Source organism: Anomaloglossus baeobatrachus, chromosome 8 (genome assembly GCF_048569485.1).
Source record: "Anomaloglossus baeobatrachus isolate aAnoBae1 chromosome 8, aAnoBae1.hap1, whole genome shotgun sequence".
NCBI lineage: Eukaryota > Metazoa > Chordata > Amphibia > Anura > Aromobatidae > Anomaloglossus > Anomaloglossus baeobatrachus.
Genome location: NC_134360.1, coordinates 169,509,998 through 169,531,139, shown reverse-complemented (window position 1 = coordinate 169,531,139; position 21,142 = coordinate 169,509,998).

Below are 21,142 nucleotides of genomic sequence, written 5' to 3'. Positions count from 1 at the left end.
TAATTTTTTCACAAAGAAAATTAGTCTAGTGCCTTGGTTTTGGAGATTGTAGGGTTAGACAAAGTAAACTCAAGGATCAGGGCCTCTATTAATTCACTCAAAACAGAATTCCACGCTGTCACTGGAAAATATATCAGCAGAAGAATTGTGTGTTGGGAGCTTCATAAAATGAGTTTCCTTTTGAGTTGCTGGACAAACAGCGTAAGATCACCAAGTGCAATTTCAAGCATCACCTAGATGTGTGTAAACTGTAAAACATAACACCAGTGATCTCTGGGGCTGAGGAAATAAGTCATGAATCAACTTTAACTACCTAGTAGTTTGATGGATGACTCTGGGTTCTGTGGAACTTACCAGAAGAGATAGTGCCTACTATAAAAATTGGTGGAGGATAATCTGTATTTCTTGAGGATTTGGGCTAGGCCCCTTTTTCCAGTGAAGGATATCACTACAGTCATGGCCAAAAGTTTTGAGAATGCTACAAATATTAATTTTTACAAAGTCTACTGCCTAAGTTTTTCTAATGGCAATTTGCATATACTCCAGAATGTCATAAAAAGTGATCAGCTTAACAGCAATTACTTTTAAAGTCAATATTGGCTAAGAAAATGAACTTTAACCCCCAAAACACATTTCAACATCATTGCATTCCTGTCTTAGAAGGAGCAGCTAACATTGTTTTAGTCATTGTTCCATTAACACAGGTGTGGGTGTTGATGAGGACAGGGCTGGCGATCAATCAGTCATGATTAAGTAAGAATGACACCACTGGACACTTTAAAAGGAGGCTGGTGCTTGGTATCATTGTTTCTCTTCAGTTAACCATGGTTATCTCTAAAGAAACACGTGCAGCCATCATTGCTCTGCACAAAAATGGCCTAACAGGGAAGAGTATCGCAGCTACAAAGATTGCACCTCAGTCAACAATCTATCGCATCATCAAGAACTTCAAGAAGAGAGCTTCCATTGTTGCCAAAAAGGCTCCAGGGCACCCAAGAAGGACAAGCAAACACCAGGACCATATCTTAAAACTGTTTCAGCTGCGGGATCGGACTACCAGCAGTGCCGAGCTAGCTCAGCAATGGTAGCAGGCTTGTGTGAGTGCTTCTGCACGCACTGTGAGGCGGAGACTCTTTGAACAAGGCCTGGTTTCAAGGAGGGCAGCAAAGAAGCCACTTCTCTCCAGAAAAAACATCAGGGACCGACTGATATTCTGCAAAAGGTACAGGGAGTGGACTGCTGAGGACTGGGGTAAAGTCATTTTCTCAGATGAATCCCCTTTTCAATTGTTTGGGACATCTGGAAAACAGCTTATTAGGAGAAGAAGAGGTGAGCGCTACCACCAGTCTTGTCTCATGCCAACTGTTAAGCATCCTGAAACAATTCATGTGTGGGGTTGCTTGTCAGCTAAGGGAATCGGCTCACTGACAGTCTTGCCTAAAAACACAGCCATGAATAAAGAATGGTACCAGAATGTCCTCCAAGAGCAACTTCTCCCAACTGTCCAAGAGCAGTTTGGTGCCCAACAATGCCTTTTCCAGCATGATGGAGCACCTTGCCATAAAGCAAAGGTGATCACTAAATGGCTCATGGAACAAAACATAGAGATTTTGGGTCCATGGCCTGGAAAGTCCCCAGATCTTAATCCCATTGAGAACTTGTGGGCAATCATCAAGAGACGGGTGGACAAACAAAAACCAACAAATTCTGGCAAAATGCAAGCATTTCTAATGCAAGAATGGACAGCTATCAGTCAGGATTTGATCCAGAAGTTGATTGAGAGCATGCCAGGGAGAATTGCAGAGGTCCTGATGAAGAAGGGTCAACACTGCAAATATTGACTTGCTGCATTAACTCATTCTAACTGTCAATATAACCTTTTGGTACTCATAATATGATTGCAATTATATTTCTGTATGTGATGTAAACATCAGACAAACACAATTAAAAACCAGAGGGCAACAGATCATGTGAAAATATAATTTTGGTGTCATTCTCAAAACTTTTGGCCATGACTGTACAGCACACAATCCAAACATATATCTTAGAAAAATGCATGCTTCCAACTTTATGGCATTAAGGGCACTTTACATGTTGCGATATCTCTATCAATATCACTAGCGAGCGTACCCGCCCCCGTCAGTTATGCGTCATGGGCAAATTGCTGCCTGTGACGCACTACATCGCTAACACCCGTCACACATACTTACCTGCCTAGCGACGTTGCTGTGGCTGGCGAACCGCCTCCTTTCTAAGGGGGCGGATCTTTGGCATCACAGCGATGTCTCTAATCGGCCGCCCAATAGAAGCGGAGGGGCGGAGATGAGCGGGCCGAACATCCCGCCCAGCTCCTTCCTCATTGCGGGCGGACGCAGGTACGAGGTTGTTCCTCGTTCCTGCGGTGTCACACGTAGCAATGTGTGCTACCGCAGGAACGATGAACAACCTGCGTCCTGCAACAGCAATGATATTTGGGAGTGGAACGACGACGCGTCCACGATCAACGATAAGGTAAGTAATTTTGATCATTAACGGTCGTTCTTGCGTTTCACACAACGACGTCGTTAACAAGGCCAGATGTGCGTCACGAATTCCGTGACCCCAACGACATCTCGTTAGCAATGTCGTTGCATGTAAAGCGGTCTTTAGTTTGGGAAAATCCCTTTCCTATTCCAAAATTATTGCATTACTGAGTACAAGAGGTAGACCTTCTCAACCAACATCAGTACTTGTCATTATAAACAGAAATGAGCAGATCAATTCTTGGATGATCGTGTTTGTGTCGGCTGTCCTGAAGCTCGTGGTTTCAAGCAAATTCAAACATTTTGAGATTCAATTAATGGTTTGCTAAAAAAATAACTTGACCAGCCCCATTACCCCCACTACTAAAGCATCAGAGAGAAGGCTGAAGTTAAGGCTAATCTAGATTCCTCATAATACCCTACAGCTATAACATCTAGCAGATCATACCCTGTACACTGGTGGTCAGTACCTGGGTAACTAATCATATAACCCTTTAAAAATCTTGAATTTTATTGATACTTATTTAAAATCCACAACCTTTGTGCAAATACAATGTGAAATAAAGAGGGAAGAAGGTAAGATGCTTACCCTTTACAATAGCCCTCCCTCCTGTCCACTACCTACCGCGGGGGTCGGCACCCTGATAGCTACGAAAATGGCGCCCCCACTCTGCGGTGGCTGACCCTGTAATGTCCCTAAGAAAGCCCTCAAATAGATGATGAAAAACAGATAAAGTCAAGGGTCACAGACAGGGTACACTCATCCTTCAGTGGACAGAAAGATTGGGACAACACACATGAACACCTGGTTCAGACCACCTCTAAAGTCATTGGTGATTCCGGGGTAATCGTACAGACCGCAGATAGCAGATACATTAAGTGTATAGTCCTATATAACCCCAAAAGGCAATGTCTGTAGCAAATGCATGCATTAGATGCCGAAACGTAAGCCTAGGTATGCACAGTAATAAACATAAAGGTGCTTAGTGAAATAAAGTGTGCAGACTAATGAACACACCCTGGCCTCCGATGCTGGCTCTTACATACGGCCGGTTTGCTCCTGCACAAAATAAATCAGCGCATACCCAGTGCAACTGCCTAGGAACAACCAAATATGATCATTGAGGTTGGTCAGAAATGAAACACATCAAACACTTATCGTGTGAGGAGGGTTCATGTGTGAGTCCCAGAATCGCCCCGGTTCCGCCTCTACGCGTTTCTCCGGACACGGATCATCAGGAGGCTTGATACAAGGCTTTGCCAACCGGTTTCAGGACAGCATGATGTCAGGATAAAGGGGGAGAGCCGATACACTTGGTTCTCCTTTTAAACCCTGCCGGTAGTGGGCCACCTCCATTCCCAGCCAAACAGCCCGTCCCCCCTCCCCTCCCCCATATGCCCAAGCACGCCCCCCACCACAGCATGCCCAGCCCTCATGATGTAATATTACAACAAGATCCCTTTTCAGATGTTAAATCCCTCCAGCAATATGTACAGTAGAAGGGCGCGTGATTATCGCACCGGTGAACCACATGATTTGTCCCGTTCACAGACCATCTATTTTGGAATCATACATACTAGCAAGATGCCTCTGGGAACGCCCCCTGATGCATTCCATGGTGTGACGCCGCTTGCGTTCCACGATCGGAACGTCAGGCGGAACCGGAAGTGACGTCACTGCCCGAAACCGGAAGCGACGTCACTGCCCGAAACCGGAAGTGACGTCACGCGGTTACATACGGCCGGATGCATGGGCGGGGAACAGCATAAGCATACCCGCCCCACAATAGATGTCATCCCTCAACCACTCCCACAATGGGATGCTATAACTTATTAATGGAGAGGCGGGGGAAAGATATATTACCCCCAGATTCTAATGGGCATCTTAGATTCTCAAAATTTACTTTCATATATAATCCTGCTTTAACCTGGGGACATCCTGTATATACATACAGGCTATACTTATAACAACCCAGGGGTCGCATTAATGACCATATGCTATAACGTCACACCACCAAATTTACATCGAGAGAGCACCATCAGATAAACAGGGATATCCAGGAAACAGGGACAGATATGCAGGACTGGGGGAACACGCCAGACACAGGAGGGTGGGGGGGGGGGGGCGACAGGCAAAGGGACGGAGCACCCACTCCAGCACCAATCTGAATCCATTACACATATGAACATGTGCGTTAGGTCAATATTACCTCCCTATAACGGGATTCGGGCCAGCCAACTCCAGGAACCCCTAGAATCAACTCCAGGAATCAGAGAAACAGGCGTATGAAATCTGCTCATTCAAACCTCCGGGCTGGACAGACTCCATTCTGAAAATCCATTCGCACTCCTTTCTCAACAGAGTCTTATCATGGTCACCACCTCTGGGATTGCTCTTCACCACCTCCAGTACCTGGAATTTTACTTCATGAATATTACCCCCATGTCGAGAATTCATATGTCTCCCCAGGGGGGTATCCCGTTTATTCCGTATGTCACCAAGGTGCTCTCCAACCCTCCTTCGTAACTCCCTCTTTGTCTTCCCCACATAGTCCATGGGACAAGTACACGTGGCCACATATATCAGTCCCATCGTCTTGCAGTTAGCGAAGGACCTTAGGAAGAATTCTCTCCCATTTTTTGAGCTTCTGGCGGACTTCGCAGGTCTCATGGAGTTACAATAGGAACAATCTCCACACCTGTAAAAACCACATATACCTCTATCTAACCACGTGCCGGGGGGTTTTGGTCTGGTGTAGCAGCTATGGACCAATCTGTCCCTAAGGGACCTCCCTTTCCTGTACGTGATGCTCGGTCTCTGTGAGATCATGTGCTTTACATCGGGATCCAGAGTCAAAATATCCCAATGTTTAAAAAGTACTCTGCGGACCCGCTCGCTCTGGCAATCAAATGTGCCAATCAGTCTGGTAATATCTTCGTCTTCTTTCTTTTTTCTACCGCAACCATGTAAGAGTGCTGTTCTATCCTGCTTTTCCGCATGGTCCCTAGCCTGATATAATACTTTAGAGGGGTAGCCTCTATCTACAAAACGTCTGGTCATATCCCTCGCCTGAGACTGATACGTCTCCATAGTTGAGCAATTCCGTCTCAGCCGAAGGTATTGACCTTTGGGAATGCCATTCCTTAATGGGAAAGGATGATGACTATCCCACCTCAAAAGATTGTTAGTTGAAGTGGGCTTGCGATAAGTACTGGTGGAGAGGACTCCGTCTGGCTCTTTCTTGATGATCACATCCAAAAAGGGTAGTTCTTTTATATCTGCCTCAAAGGTGAAATGAAGATTTAGTTCATTCATATTAAGCAACTCTACAAACCTCACAAATGATGCACTGGACCCTGACCATAGGACAAATACGTCGTCTATATATCTTGACCACAACAAAATATGTGGCTGCCACCAGTGGTCCCCATCCATAAAGACGACGGTTTCTTCCCACCAGCCCAGGAAGAGGTTAGCATACGAGGGGGCACAAGGGCTCCCCATAGCTGTCCCCCTGAGCTGGTGGAAGTACTTACCGTCGAATCTAAAGAGGTTATGATGTAATATGAAATCCAGTAAATTCAACAGGAATCGATTATGATCCCGATGTTCCCTAGTTCTTGTGTTCAGATAATATTCGATTGCTTTTAATCCCAGAGTGTGAGGTATATTGCTATATAGAGCCTCCACATCAATTGAAGCCAGAAGGACGTCCTCTCCGACCGAAATCCCATCCAGCTTCCCTAATAGGTCGGCTGTGTCACGTGTATACGATGGAAGCGAGATGACAAAAGGACGCAAGACCTCATCAACGTAAATGCCGCTGTTTTGCGTAAACGAATCCACACCCGATACAATGGGGCGGCCCTTCAACAGCTCCAGCCCCTTATGAACCTTGGGCAAGGTATAAAAGGTTGGCATGACTGGGCAAACGGGTTTCAAAAAATCAAATTCATTATTGCTCAACAGGCCACTAGTCCTTGCTTCCTCAAGTATCGTGAGTAGGGATGTTCTATAATCCTCCAGAGGGTTGGAGGTAAGCACTTCATATGTATGTCTATCTTTCAATACACGGTGGCACATCTCAAGATACTTATCATGGCTCAAAATCACAAGGTTCCCACCCTTATCAGAGGGTTTTATTATTATATTCTCATTTTTTTCCAGGTCTTGCAGTGCCAAAAATTCATCATCAGTGAGGTTACGATCAAATCCATCATTCCTACGGGGGATCTTTTTGAGGTCCCTCTCTACAAGGTTCAAAAACAAATCGATATTGGTGGTGTCACCCTGCGGGGGCATCCTCACACTCTTGGCTTTTAGCTTAGTGAAGGGGCCACGTCCATTACTGTTAGCAATGTCCTGTTCTTGAAGGAGTCCCATGAGAGACCGAAATCCCTCTATGTCATCATCAGACAGTCCCAACCTCCTACAGCTCTCTCTATCATTTTTAAGGAAGAATTTTCTCCATTTTAATTTTCTCCCAAAGAGCTGTATGTCTTTAACCCAATGAAAGCAATTATAATCATTCGTGGGTACGAATGAAAGACCCTTTCTTAAGATGTTATACTGCTTCTCATTGGGAATAAAGTTGGATAAATTGATAATTTGACTCCTATTCAGCCCTCCACCCTGTGTTAGCTCAGCCGTTAATTCACCCGGTTCCTTAGATGATAGGCCCGGGAGACCCCCTGCTCTAAAAAAGATGGAGTCTTTGTTCCACCTGATGCTGCAGAAGTGGATACATATGCACACCCAGATTCCTGTCCAAAGGATCTCGTGTTTATGGGATCTCTTGTGGGATAGATATTCCTTCCTCCCCGTCTCCATCTTCTATTCTGCCGTCTGCCTCTATTATTAAACCGGGCTTCTCCTCCAACCCTTTCGGTGTCCGATACCTCCTGATCCGAAGAGGAGATATCAGTATCCCTTTGGGCTGGACTCACAAAATTATAAGCCTGGTTCGTGGAGAACTCTCTAAGATCTCTCTGAAATTGCAGATGCTTCCTTTCTTTGATGTAACCTTGATATTTCTCTATAGAGACCTGTAAGGCACTCTCCCTCTTATTAAAGTCAGGATCTGATTTAAATTTGAGGATGCTCTCTATGTCTAAGTTTAATTTGGTGGTGGCTTGTTCCAAAAGTGTCCTCTCCTCCTGTATCAGCAATGTCATGAATCTAAGGGAGGACTCTATTGATTCCTTCTGCCACGCTTCCAAAAGCCTAGAACTTGAGGTACGGGGGGATGGGTGAAGATTAATTCTCAGGCCTTTGGGAACAATTCTGTTCTTGAGGTAGTTTTCAAGAGCCTTAATCTCCCACCAAGATTTCGTGTACTCTTTATAAGATGAGTACAAATCACCAAACTTGGTCTTGAGGGAGGTGACACCAATCCCACCTTCAGGAGTTTCCTTTGTGCAGAACGCCTGATTTGCGTCCTCAACCCAGGAGTTAATATCAATGGGACCTGTCAGAAAGCTGGCCATACTCATGAAACTGTATGAAAAAAAGGGGGGGGTGTTGTGTAACTAATCATATAACCCTTTAAAAATCTTGAATTTTATTGATACTTATTAAAATCCACAACCGGGCAGTGACGTCACTTCCGGTTCCGCCTGACGTTCCGATCGTGGAACGCAAGCGGCGTCACACCATGGAATGCATCAGGGGGCGTTCCCAGAGGCATCTTGCTAGTATGTATGATTCCAAAATAGATGGTCTGTGAACGGGACAAATCATGTGGTTCACCAGTGCGATAATCACGCGCCCTTCTACTGTACATATTGCTGGAGGGATTTAACATCTGAAAAGGGATCTTGTTGTAATATTACATCATGAGGGCTGGGCATGCTGTGGTGGGGGGCGTGCTTGGGCATATGGGGGAGGGGAGGGGGGACGGGCTGTTTGGCTGGGAATGGAGGTGGCCCACTACCGGCAGGGTTTAAAAGGAGAACCAAGTGTATCGGCTCTCCCCCTTTATCCTGACATCATGCTGTCCTGAAACCGGTTGGCAAAGCCTTGTATCAAGCCTCCTGATGATCCGTGTCCGGAGAAACGCGTAGAGGCGGAACCGGGGCGATTCTGGGACTCACACATGAACCCTCCTCACACGATAAGTGTTTGATGTGTTTCATTTCTGACCAACCTCAATGATCATATTTGGTTGTTCCTAGGCAGTTGCACTGGGTATGCGCTGATTTATTTTGTGCAGGAGCAAACCGGCCGTATGTAAGAGCCAGCATCGGAGGCCAGGGTGTGTTCATTAGTCTGCACACTTTATTTCACTAAGCACCTTTATGTTTATTACTGTGCATACCTAGGCTTACGTTTCGGCATCTAATGCATGCATTTGCTACAGACATTGCCTTTTGGGGTTATATAGGACTATACACTTAATGTATCTGCTATCTGCGGTCTGTACGATTACCCCGGAATCACCAATGACTTTAGAGGTGGTCTGAACCAGGTGTTCATGTGTGTTGTCCCAATCTTTCTGTCCACTGAAGGATGAGTGTACCCTGTCTGTGACCCTTGACTTTATCTGTTTTTCATCATCTATTTGAGGGCTTTCTTAGGGACATTACAGGGTCAGCCACCGCAGAGTGGGGGCGCCATTTTCGTAGCTATCAGGGTGCCGACCCCCGCGGTAGGTAGTGGTCAGGAGGGAGGGCTATTGTAAAGGGTAAGCATCTTACCTTCTTCCCTCTTTATTTCACATTGTATTTGCACAAAGGTTGTGGATTTTAAATAAGTATCAATAAAATTCAAGATTTTTAAAGGGTTATATGATTAGTTACACAACACCCCCCCCTTTTTTTCATACAGTTTCATGAGTATGGCCAGCTTTCTGACAGGTCCCATTGATATTAACTCCTGGGTTGAGGACGCAAATCAGGCGTTCTGCACAAAGGAAACTCCTGAAGGTGGGATTGGTGTCACCTCCCTCAAGACCAAGTTTGGTGATTTGTACTCATCTTATAAAGAGTACACGAAATCTTGGTGGGAGATTAAGGCTCTTGAAAACTACCTCAAGAACAGAATTGTTCCCAAAGGCCTGAGAATTAATCTTCACCCATCCCCCCGTACCTCAAGTTCTAGGCTTTTGGAAGCGTGGCAGAAGGAATCAATAGAGTCCTCCCTTAGATTCATGACATTGCTGATACAGGAGGAGAGGACACTTTTGGAACAAGCCACCACCAAATTAAACTTAGACATAGAGAGCATCCTCAAATTTAAATCAGATCCTGACTTTAATAAGAGGGAGAGTGCCTTACAGGTCTCTATAGAGAAATATCAAGGTTACATCAAAGAAAGGAAGCATCTGCAATTTCAGAGAGATCTTAGAGAGTTCTCCACGAACCAGGCTTATAATTTTGTGAGTCCAGCCCAAAGGGATACTGATATCTCCTCTTCGGATCAGGAGGTATCGGACACCGAAAGGGTTGGAGGAGAAGCCCGGTTTAATAATAGAGGCAGACGGCAGAATAGAAGATGGAGACGGGGAGGAAGGAATATCTATCCCACAAGAGATCCCATAAACACGAGATCCTTTGGACAGGAATCTGGGTGTGCATATGTATCCACTTCTGCAGCATCAGGTGGAACAAAGACTCCATCTTTTTTAGAGCAGGGGGTCTCCCGGGCCTATCATCTAAGGAACCGGGTGAATTAACGGCTGAGCTAACACAGGGTGGAGGGCTGAATAGGAGTCAAATTATCAATTTATCCAACTTTATTCCCAATGAGAAGCAGTATAACATCTTAAGAAAGGGTCTTTCATTCGTACCCACGAATGATTATAATTGCTTTCATTGGGTTAAAGACATACAGCTCTTTGGGAGAAAATTAAAATGGAGAAAATTCTTCCTTAAAAATGATAGAGAGAGCTGTAGGAGGTTGGGACTGTCTGATGATGACATAGAGGGATTTCGGTCTCTCATGGGACTCCTTCAAGAACAGGACATTGCTAACAGTAATGGACGTGGCCCCTTCACTAAGCTAAAAGCCAAGAGTGTGAGGATGCCCCCGCAGGGTGACACCACCAATATCGATTTGTTTTTGAACCTTGTAGAGAGGGACCTCAAAAAGATCCCCCGTAGGAATGATGGATTTGATCGTAACCTCACTGATGATGAATTTTTGGCACTGCAAGACCTGGAAAAAAATGAGAATATAATAATAAAACCCTCTGATAAGGGTGGGAACCTTGTGATTTTGAGCCATGATAAGTATCTTGAGATGTGCCACCGTGTATTGAAAGATAGACATACATATGAAGTGCTTACCTCCAACCCTCTGGAGGATTATAGAACATCCCTACTCACGATACTTGAGGAAGCAAGGACTAGTGGCCTGTTGAGCAATAATGAATTTGATTTTTTGAAACCCGTTTGCCCAGTCATGCCAACCTTTTATACCTTGCCCAAGGTTCATAAGGGGCTGGAGCTGTTGAAGGGCCGCCCCATTGTATCGGGTGTGGATTCGTTTACGCAAAACAGCGGCATTTACGTTGATGAGGTCTTGCGTCCTTTTGTCATCTCGCTTCCATCGTATACACGTGACACAGCCGACCTATTAGGGAAGCTGGATGGGATTTCGGTCGGAGAGGACGTCCTTCTGGCTTCAATTGATGTGGAGGCTCTATATAGCAATATACCTCACACTCTGGGATTAAAAGCAATCGAATATTATCTGAACACAAGAACTAGGGAACATCGGGATCATAATCGATTCCTGTTGAATTTACTGGATTTCATATTACATCATAACCTCTTTAGATTCGACGGTAAGTACTTCCACCAGCTCAGGGGGACAGCTATGGGGAGCCCTTGTGCCCCCTCGTATGCTAACCTCTTCCTGGGCTGGTGGGAAGAAACCGTCGTCTTTATGGATGGGGACCACTGGTGGCAGCCACATATTTTGTTGTGGTCAAGATATATAGACGACGTATTTGTCCTATGGTCAGGGTCCAGTGCATCATTTGTGAGGTTTGTAGAGTTGCTTAATATGAATGAACTAAATCTTCATTTCACCTTTGAGGCAGATATAAAAGAACTACCCTTTTTGGATGTGATCATCAAGAAAGAGCCAGACGGAGTCCTCTCCACCAGTACTTATCGCAAGCCCACTTCAACTAACAATCTTTTGAGGTGGGATAGTCATCATCCTTTCCCATTAAGGAATGGCATTCCCAAAGGTCAATACCTTCGGCTGAGACGTAATTGCTCAACTATGGAGACGTATCAGTCTCAGGCGAGGGATATGACCAGACGTTTTGTAGATAGAGGCTACCCCTCTAAAGTATTATATCAGGCTAGGGACCATGCGGAAAAGCAGGATAGAACAGTACTCTTACATGGTTGCGGTAGAAAAAAGAAAGAAGACGAAGATATTACCAGACTGATTGGCACATTTGATTGCCAGAGCGAGCGGGTCCGCAGAGTACTTTTTAAACATTGGGATATTTTGACTCTGGATCCCGATGTAAAGCACATGATCTCACAGAGACCGAGCATCACGTACAGGAAAGGGAGGTCCCTTAGGGACAGATTGGTCCATAGCTGCTACACCAGACCAAAACCCCCCGGCACGTGGTTAGATAGAGGTATATGTGGTTTTTACAGGTGTGGAGATTGTTCCTATTGTAACTCCATGAGACCTGCGAAGTCCGCCAGAAGCTCAAAAAATGGGAGAGAATTCTTCCTAAGGTCCTTCGCTAACTGCAAGACGATGGGACTGATATATGTGGCCACGTGTACTTGTCCCATGGACTATGTGGGGAAGACAAAGAGGGAGTTACGAAGGAGGGTTGGAGAGCACCTTGGTGACATACGGAATAAACGGGATACCCCCCTGGGGAGATATATGAATTCTCGACATGGGGGTAATATTCATGAAGTAAAATTCCAGGTACTGGAGGTGGTGAAGAGCAATCCCAGAGGTGGTGACCATGATAAGACTCTGTTGAGAAAGGAGTGCGAATGGATTTTCAGAATGGAGTCTGTCCAGCCCGGAGGTTTGAATGAGCAGATTTCATACGCCTGTTTTCTCTGATTCCTGGAGTTGATTCTAGGGGTTCCTGGAGTTGGCTGGCCCGAATCCCGTTATAGGGAGGTAATATTGACCTAACGCACATGTTCATATGTGTAATGGATTCAGATTGGTGCTGGAGTGGGTGCTCCGTCCCTTTGCCTGTCGCCCCCCCCCCCACCCTCCTGTGTCTGGCGTGTTCCCCCAGTCCTGCATATCTGTCCCTGTTTCCTGGATATCCCTGTTTATCTGATGGTGCTCTCTCGATGTAAATTTGGTGGTGTGACGTTATAGCATATGGTCATTAATGCGACCCCTGGGTTGTTATAAGTATAGTCTGTATGTATATACAGGATGTCCCCAGGTTAAAGCAGGATTATATATGAAAGTAAATTTTGAGAATCTAAGATGCCCATTAGAATCTGGGGGTAATATATCTTTCCCCCGCCTCTCCATTAATAAGTTATAGCATCCCATTGTGGGAGTGGTTGAGGGATGACATCTATTGTGGGGCGGGTATGCTTATGCTGTTCCCCGCCCATGCATCCGGCCGTATGTAACCGCGTGACGTCACTTCCGGTTTCGGGCAGTGACGTCGCTTCCGGTTTCGGGCAGTGACGTCACTTCCGGTTCCGCCTGACGTTCCGATCGTGGAACGCAAGCGGCGTCACACCATGGAATGCATCAGGGGGCGTTCCCAGAGGCATCTTGCTAGTATGTATGATTCCAAAATAGATGGTCTGTGAACGGGACAAATCATGTGGTTCACCGGTGCGATAATCACGCGCCCTTCTACTGTACATATTGCTGGAGGGATTTAACATCTGAAAAGGGATCTTGTTGTAATATTACATCATGAGGGCTGGGCATGCTGTGGTGGGGGGCGTGCTTGGGCATATGGGGGAGGGGAGGGGGGACGGGCTGTTTGGCTGGGAATGGAGGTGGCCCACTACCGGCAGGGTTTAAAAGGAGAACCAAGTGTATCGGCTCTCCCCCTTTATCCTGACATCATGCTGTCCTGAAACCGGTTGGCAAAGCCTTGTATCAAGCCTCCTGATGATCCGTGTCCGGAGAAACGCGTAGAGGCGGAACCGGGGCGATTCTGGGACTCACACATGAACCCTCCTCACACGATAAGTGTTTGATGTGTTTCATTTCTGACCAACCTCAATGATCATATTTGGTTGTTCCTAGGCAGTTGCACTGGGTATGCGCTGATTTATTTTGTGCAGGAGCAAACCGGCCGTATGTAAGAGCCAGCATCGGAGGCCAGGGTGTGTTCATTAGTCTGCACACTTTATTTCACTAAGCACCTTTATGTTTATTACTGTGCATACCTAGGCTTACGTTTCGGCATCTAATGCATGCATTTGCTACAGACATTGCCTTTTGGGGTTATATAGGACTATACACTTAATGTATCTGCTATCTGCGGTCTGTACGATTACCCCGGAATCACCAATGACTTTAGAGGTGGTCTGAACCAGGTGTTCATGTGTGTTGTCCCAATCTTTCTGTCCACTGAAGGATGAGTGTACCCTGTCTGTGACCCTTGACTTTATCTGTTTTTCATCATCTATTTGAGGGCTTTCTTAGGGACATTACAGGGTCAGCCACCGCAGAGTGGGGGCGCCATTTTCGTAGCTATCAGGGTGCCGACCCCCCCCGCGGTAGGTAGTGGACAGGAGGGAGGGCTATTGTAAAGGGTAAGCATCTTACCTTCTTCCCTCTTTATTTCACATTGTATTTGCACAAAGGTTGTGGATTTTAAATAAGTATCAATAAAATTCAAGATTTTTAAAGGGTTATATGATTAGTTACACAACACCCCCCCCTTTTTTTCATACAGTTTCATGAGTATGGCCAGCTTTCTGACAGGTCCCATTGATATTAACTCCTGGGTTGAGGACGCAAATCAGGCGTTCTGCACAAAGGAAACTCCTGAAGGTGGGATTGGTGTCACCTCCCTCAAGACCAAGTTTGGTGATTTGTACTCATCTTATAAAGAGTACACGAAATCTTGGTGGGAGATTAAGGCTCTTGAAAACTACCTCAAGAACAGAATTGTTCCCAAAGGCCTGAGAATTAATCTTCACCCATCCCCCCGTACCTCAAGTTCTAGGCTTTTGGAAGCGTGGCAGAAGGAATCAATAGAGTCCTCCCTTAGATTCATGACATTGCTGATACAGGAGGAGAGGACACTTTTGGAACAAGCCACCACCAAATTAAACTTAGACATAGAGAGCATCCTCAAATTTAAATCAGATCCTGACTTTAATAAGAGGGAGAGTGCCTTACAGGTCTCTATAGAGAAATATCAAGGTTACATCAAAGAAAGGAAGCATCTGCAATTTCAGAGAGATCTTAGAGAGTTCTCCACGAACCAGGCTTATAATTTTGTGAGTCCAGCCCAAAGGGATACTGATATCTCCTCTTCGGATCAGGAGGTATCGGACACCGAAAGGGTTGGAGGAGAAGCCCGGTTTAATAATAGAGGCAGACGGCAGAATAGAAGATGGAGACGGGGAGGAAGGAATATCTATCCCACAAGAGATCCCATAAACACGAGATCCTTTGGACAGGAATCTGGGTGTGCATATGTATCCACTTCTGCAGCATCAGGTGGAACAAAGACTCCATCTTTTTTAGAGCAGGGGGTCTCCCGGGCCTATCATCTAAGGAACCGGGTGAATTAACGGCTGAGCTAACACAGGGTGGAGGGCTGAATAGGAGTCAAATTATCAATTTATCCAACTTTATTCCCAATGAGAAGCAGTATAACATCTTAAGAAAGGGTCTTTCATTCGTACCCACGAATGATTATAATTGCTTTCATTGGGTTAAAGACATACAGCTCTTTGGGAGAAAATTAAAATGGAGAAAATTCTTCCTTAAAAATGATAGAGAGAGCTGTAGGAGGTTGGGACTGTCTGATGATGACATAGAGGGATTTCGGTCTCTCATGGGACTCCTTCAAGAACAGGACATTGCTAACAGTAATGGACGTGGCCCCTTCACTAAGCTAAAAGCCAAGAGTGTGAGGATGCCCCCGCAGGGTGACACCACCAATATCGATTTGTTTTTGAACCTTGTAGAGAGGGACCGCAAAAAGATCCCCCGTAGGAATGATGGATTTGATCGTAACCTCACTGATGATGAATTTTTGGCACTGCAAGACCTGGAAAAAAATGAGAATATAATAATAAAACCCTCTGATAAGGGTGGGAACCTTGTGATTTTGAGCCATGATAAGTATCTTGAGATGTGCCACCGTGTATTGAAAGATAGACATACATATGAAGTGCTTACCTCCAACCCTCTGGAGGATTATAGAACATCCCTACTCACGATACTTGAGGAAGCAAGGACTAGTGGCCTGTTGAGCAATAATGAATTTGATTTTTTGAAACCCGTTTGCCCAGTCATGCCAACCTTTTATACCTTGCCCAAGGTTCATAAGGGGCTGGAGCTGTTGAAGGGCCGCCCCATTGTATCGGGTGTGGATTCGTTTACGCAAAACAGCGGCATTTACGTTGATGAGGTCTTGCGTCCTTTTGTCATCTCGCTTCCATCGTATACACGTGACACAGCCGACCTATTAGGGAAGCTGGATGGGATTTCGGTCGGAGAGGACGTCCTTCTGGCTTCAATTGATGTGGAGGCTCTATATAGCAATATACCTCACACACTGGGATTAAAAGCAATCGAATATTATCTGAACACAAGAACTAGGGAACATCGGGATCATAATCGATTCCTGTTGAATTTACTGGATTTCATATTACATCATAACCTCTTTAGATTCGACGGTAAGTACTTCCACCAGCTCAGGGGGACAGCTATGGGGAGCCCTTGTGCCCCCTCGTATGCTAACCTCTTCCTGGGCTGGTGGGAAGAAACCGTCGTCTTTATGGATGGGGACCACTGGTGGCAGCCACATATTTTGTTGTGGTCAAGATATATAGACGACATATTTGTCCTATGGTCAGGGTCCAGTGCATCATTTGTGAGGTTTGTAGAGTTGCTTAATATGAATGAACTAAATCTTCATTTCACCTTTGAGGCAGATATAAAAGAACTACCCTTTTTGGATGTGATCATCAAGAAAGAGCCAGACGGAGTCCTCTCCACCAGTACTTATCGCAAGCCCACTTCAACTAACAATCTTTTGAGGTGGGATAGTCATCATCCTTTCCCATTAAGGAATGGCATTCCCAAAGGTCAATACCTTCGGCTGAGACGTAATTGCTCAACTATGGAGACGTATCAGTCTCAGGCGAGGGATATGACCAGACGTTTTGTAGATAGAGGCTACCCCTCTAAAGTATTATATCAGGCTAGGGACCATGCGGAAAAGCAGGATAGAACAGTACTCTTACATGGTTGCGGTAGAAAAAAGAAAGAAGACGAAGATATTACCAGACTGATTGGCACATTTGATTGCCAGAGCGAGCGGGTCCGCAGAGTACTTTTTAAACATTGGGATATTTTGACTCTGGATCCCGATGTAAAGCACATGATCTCACAGAGACCGAGCATCACGTACAGGAAAGGGAGGTCCCTTAGGGACAGATTGGTCCATAGCTGCTACACCAGACCAAAACCCCCCGGCACGTGGTTAGATAGAGGTATATGTGGTTTTTACAGGTGTGGAGATTGTTCCTATTGTAACTCCATGAGACCTGCGAAGTCCGCCAGAAGCTCAAAAAATGGGAGAGAATTCTTCCTAAGGTCCTTCGCTAACTGCAAGACGATGGGACTGATATATGTGGCCACGTGTACTTGTCCCATGGACTATGAGGGGAAGACAAAGAGGGAGTTACGAAGGAGGGTTGGAGAGCACCTTGGTGACATACGGAATAAACGGGATACCCCCCTGGGGAGACATATGAATTCTCGACATGGGGGTAATATTCATGAAGTAAAATTCCAGGTACTGGAGGTGGTGAAGAGCAATCCCAGAGGTGGTGACCATGATAAGACTCTGTTGAGAAAGGAGTGCGAATGGATTTTCAGAATGGAGTCTGTCCAGCCCGGAGGTTTGAATGAGCAGATTTCATACGCCTGTTTTCTCTGATTCCTGGAGTTGATTCTAGGGGTTCCTGGAGTTGGCTGGCCCGAATCCCGTTATAGGGAGGTAATATTGACCTAACGCACATGTTCATATGTGTAATGGATTCAGATTGGTGCTGGAGTGGGTGCTCCGTCCCTTTGCCTGTCGCCCCCCCCCCCCCACCCTCCTGTGTCTGGCGTGTTCCCCCAGTCCTGCATATCTGTCCCTGTTTCCTGGATATCCCTGTTTATCTGATGGTGCTCTCTCGATGTAAATTTGGTGGTGTGACGTTATAGCATATGGTCATTAATGCGACCCCTGGGTTGTTATAAGTATAGCCTTTATGTATATACAGGATGTCCCCAGGTTAAAGCAGGATTATATATGAAAGTAAATTTTGAGAATCTAAGATGCCCATTAGAATCTGGGGGTAATATATCTTTCCCCCGCCTCTCCATTAATAAGTTATAGCATCCCATTGTGGGAGTGGTTGAGGGATGACATCTATTGTGGGGCGGGTATGCTTATGCTGTTCCCCGCCCATGCATCCGGCCGTATGTAACCGCGTGACGTCACTTCCGGTTTCGGGCAGTGACGTCGCTTCCGGTTTCGGGCAGTGACGTCACTTCCGGTTCCGCCTGACGTTCCGATCGTGGAACGCAAGCGGCGTCACACCATGGAATGCATCAGGGGGCGTTCCCAGAGGCATCTTGCTAGTATGTATGATTCCAAAATAGATGGTCTGTGAATGGGACAAATCATGTGGTTCACCGGTGCGATAATCACGCGCCCTTCTACTGTACATATTGCTGGAGGGATTTAACATCTGAAAAGGGATCTTGTTGTAATATTACATCATGAGGGCTGGGCATGCTGTGGTGGGGGGCGTGCTTGGGCATATGGGGGAGGGGAGGGGGGACGGGCTGTTTGGCTGGGAATGGAGGTGGCCCACTACCGGCAGGGTTTAAAAGGAGAACCAAGTGTATCGGCTCTCCCCCTTTATCCTGACATCATGCTGTCCTGAAACCGGTTGGCAAAGCCTTGTATCAAGCCTCCTGATGATCCGTGTCCGGAGAAACGCGTAGAGGCGGAACCGGGGCGATTCTGGGACTCACACATGAACCCTCCTCACACGATAAGTGTTTGATGTGTTTCATTTCTGACCAACCTCAATGATCATATTTGGTTGTTCCTAGGCAGTTGCACTGGGTATGCGCTGATTTATTTTGTGCAGGAGCAAACCGGCCGTATGTAAGAGCCAGCATCGGAGGCCAGGGTGTGTTCATTAGTCTGCACACTTTATTTCACTAAGCACCTTTATGTTTATTACTGTGCATACCTAGGCTTACGTTTCGGCATCTAATGCATGCATTTGCTACAGACATTGCCTTTTGGGGTTATATAGGACTATACACTTAATGTATCTGCTATCTGCGGTCTGTACGATTACCCCGGAATCACCAATGACTTTAGAGGTGGTCTGAACCAGGTGTTCATGTGTGTTGTCCCAATCTTTCTGTCCACTGAAGGATGAGTGTACCCTGTCTGTGACCCTTGACTTGATCTGTTTTTCATCATCTATTTGAGGGCTTTCTTAGGGACATTACAGGGTCAGCCACCGCAGAGTGGGGGCGCCATTTTCGTAGCTATCAGGGTGCCGACCCCCGCGGTAGGTAGTGGACAGGAGGGAGGGCTATTGTAAAGGGTAAGCATCTTACCTTCTTCCCTCTTTATTTCACATTGTATTTGCACAAAGGTTGTGGATTTTAAATAAGTATCAATAAAATTCAAGATTTTTAAAGGGTTATATGATTAGTTACACAACACCCCCCCCTTTTTTTCATACAGGGTCTGTACCTGGGCCATCATACATCAGCGGTTCCCAGTGGGGCATAGTTTATATTGCAGGGTCAATTTCCATCTCCAAAATCACAAATAAGTCTCTCTCTTTTGAAGAGTGTAACCTCTTATAGAAAGCAAGGTCCTCTGTTACTCTCTCCTGTAGAGTGTAAGCTCTTATGGTCACTGGGTTCTTTCCTTTCTCTTATAGTGTACAAGGTCTTATAATAAGCAGGGTCCTTTCTTTATCCTATAGAGTGTGAGCTTTTATGAGAAGTGAGGTTCTCTCTCCCCTGTAGATTGTAAGCACTTATGCTCAGCAGGGTCCTCACTCTCTCCTGTAGAGTGTAAAGGCTGCTTTACACGAGTCGATATATTGTGCGATGCATCATTGGGGTCACGGATTTTGTGACGCACTTCCGTCATTCGTAACGACATCTTCTCATGTGACAGCTCCTTGCGAGTCCAACCGATGCCTATTCATTTGAAATTCGGCCATCGTGTACTCATCATTTAATTCCATAAAATCGTTTATTTTTGTCTTCATGAATGACACATTGCAAAGTGTGACACCGTGTAATCGGCCATCCTCGTAGTTGTTTGTGACGTCATTAAACGTTCAGGGCGTATTTGTTGTTTTAAATAATCACGCCTAATATATTCGGATTGGTTGTAGCAGATGCGTTTTGATTGGTTATTACTGTTATAAAATACGGAGCTGTAGTCCTGATGTGTCAACATTCAGGCTTGCCGTCATGCACAGTGTTTAATAGTGCATTTGTCCTAATTTTTCTTACGTTTGTTTGTTCGCTGGATTTTTCGCCTTCTCTCCTTGTTATCCATTTTTTGTGGTAAGTTGTTATATGCCAATCTTTCCTTTTTTGATCAAAATAATAATAATAATAATAATAATAATCTTTATTTCTATAGCGCCAACATATTCCGTAGCGCTTTACAATTCAGGAGGATCATATACAAACAAGTAACAGTTATAGAAATACAATATTTAGAGGGGAAAAAAAAATACAACCCTGCTCGTGAGAGCTTACAATCTACAATGAGATGGGGGGAGAGGCAAGGTTCAAGTGCTTATTTACAATGACAATCCAACCATCTCACGGAAATGGGGCTGGATAATGGTTTCCTGGACCAGTGGGCCCGAGCCTTGAGATGCCTTTGGGTGCCATGGAGTTTGATGTGGAGCTATGTTGTGAGAGGTTGTAGAGGGACTATGTGAATCGAATCTGATTAGGGAGTGTGATAGGCCGCCCTAAAAAGATGCGTCTTTAGGGTGCGTCTGAAGCTGAGTAAGTTGTGATTTGTCCTAACTTCTTGGGGTAGAGCGTTCCAGAGGGTTGGTGCAGCTCGGAAGAAGTCTTGGATCCGGGAGTGGGAGGTTCGAATTAGTGTGGATGTTAGTCGAAAGTCGCTTGCAGAGCGTAGAGAACGGGTGGACTGATAGACAGAGAGGAGGGTGGAGATGTAGGGGGGTGCTGCACTGTGGAGAGCTTTGTGGGTGAGAACAAGCAGTTTGAATTGGATCCTATGATATATGGGCAGCCAGTGCAATGACTGGCACAGAGCAGAGGCATCCGAGTAGCGGTTAGCCAGATAGGTGACCCGGGCTGCTGCATTAAGGATTGACTGTAGAGGAGAGAGTCTAGTTAGGGGGAGACCAATTAATAGAGAGTTACAGTA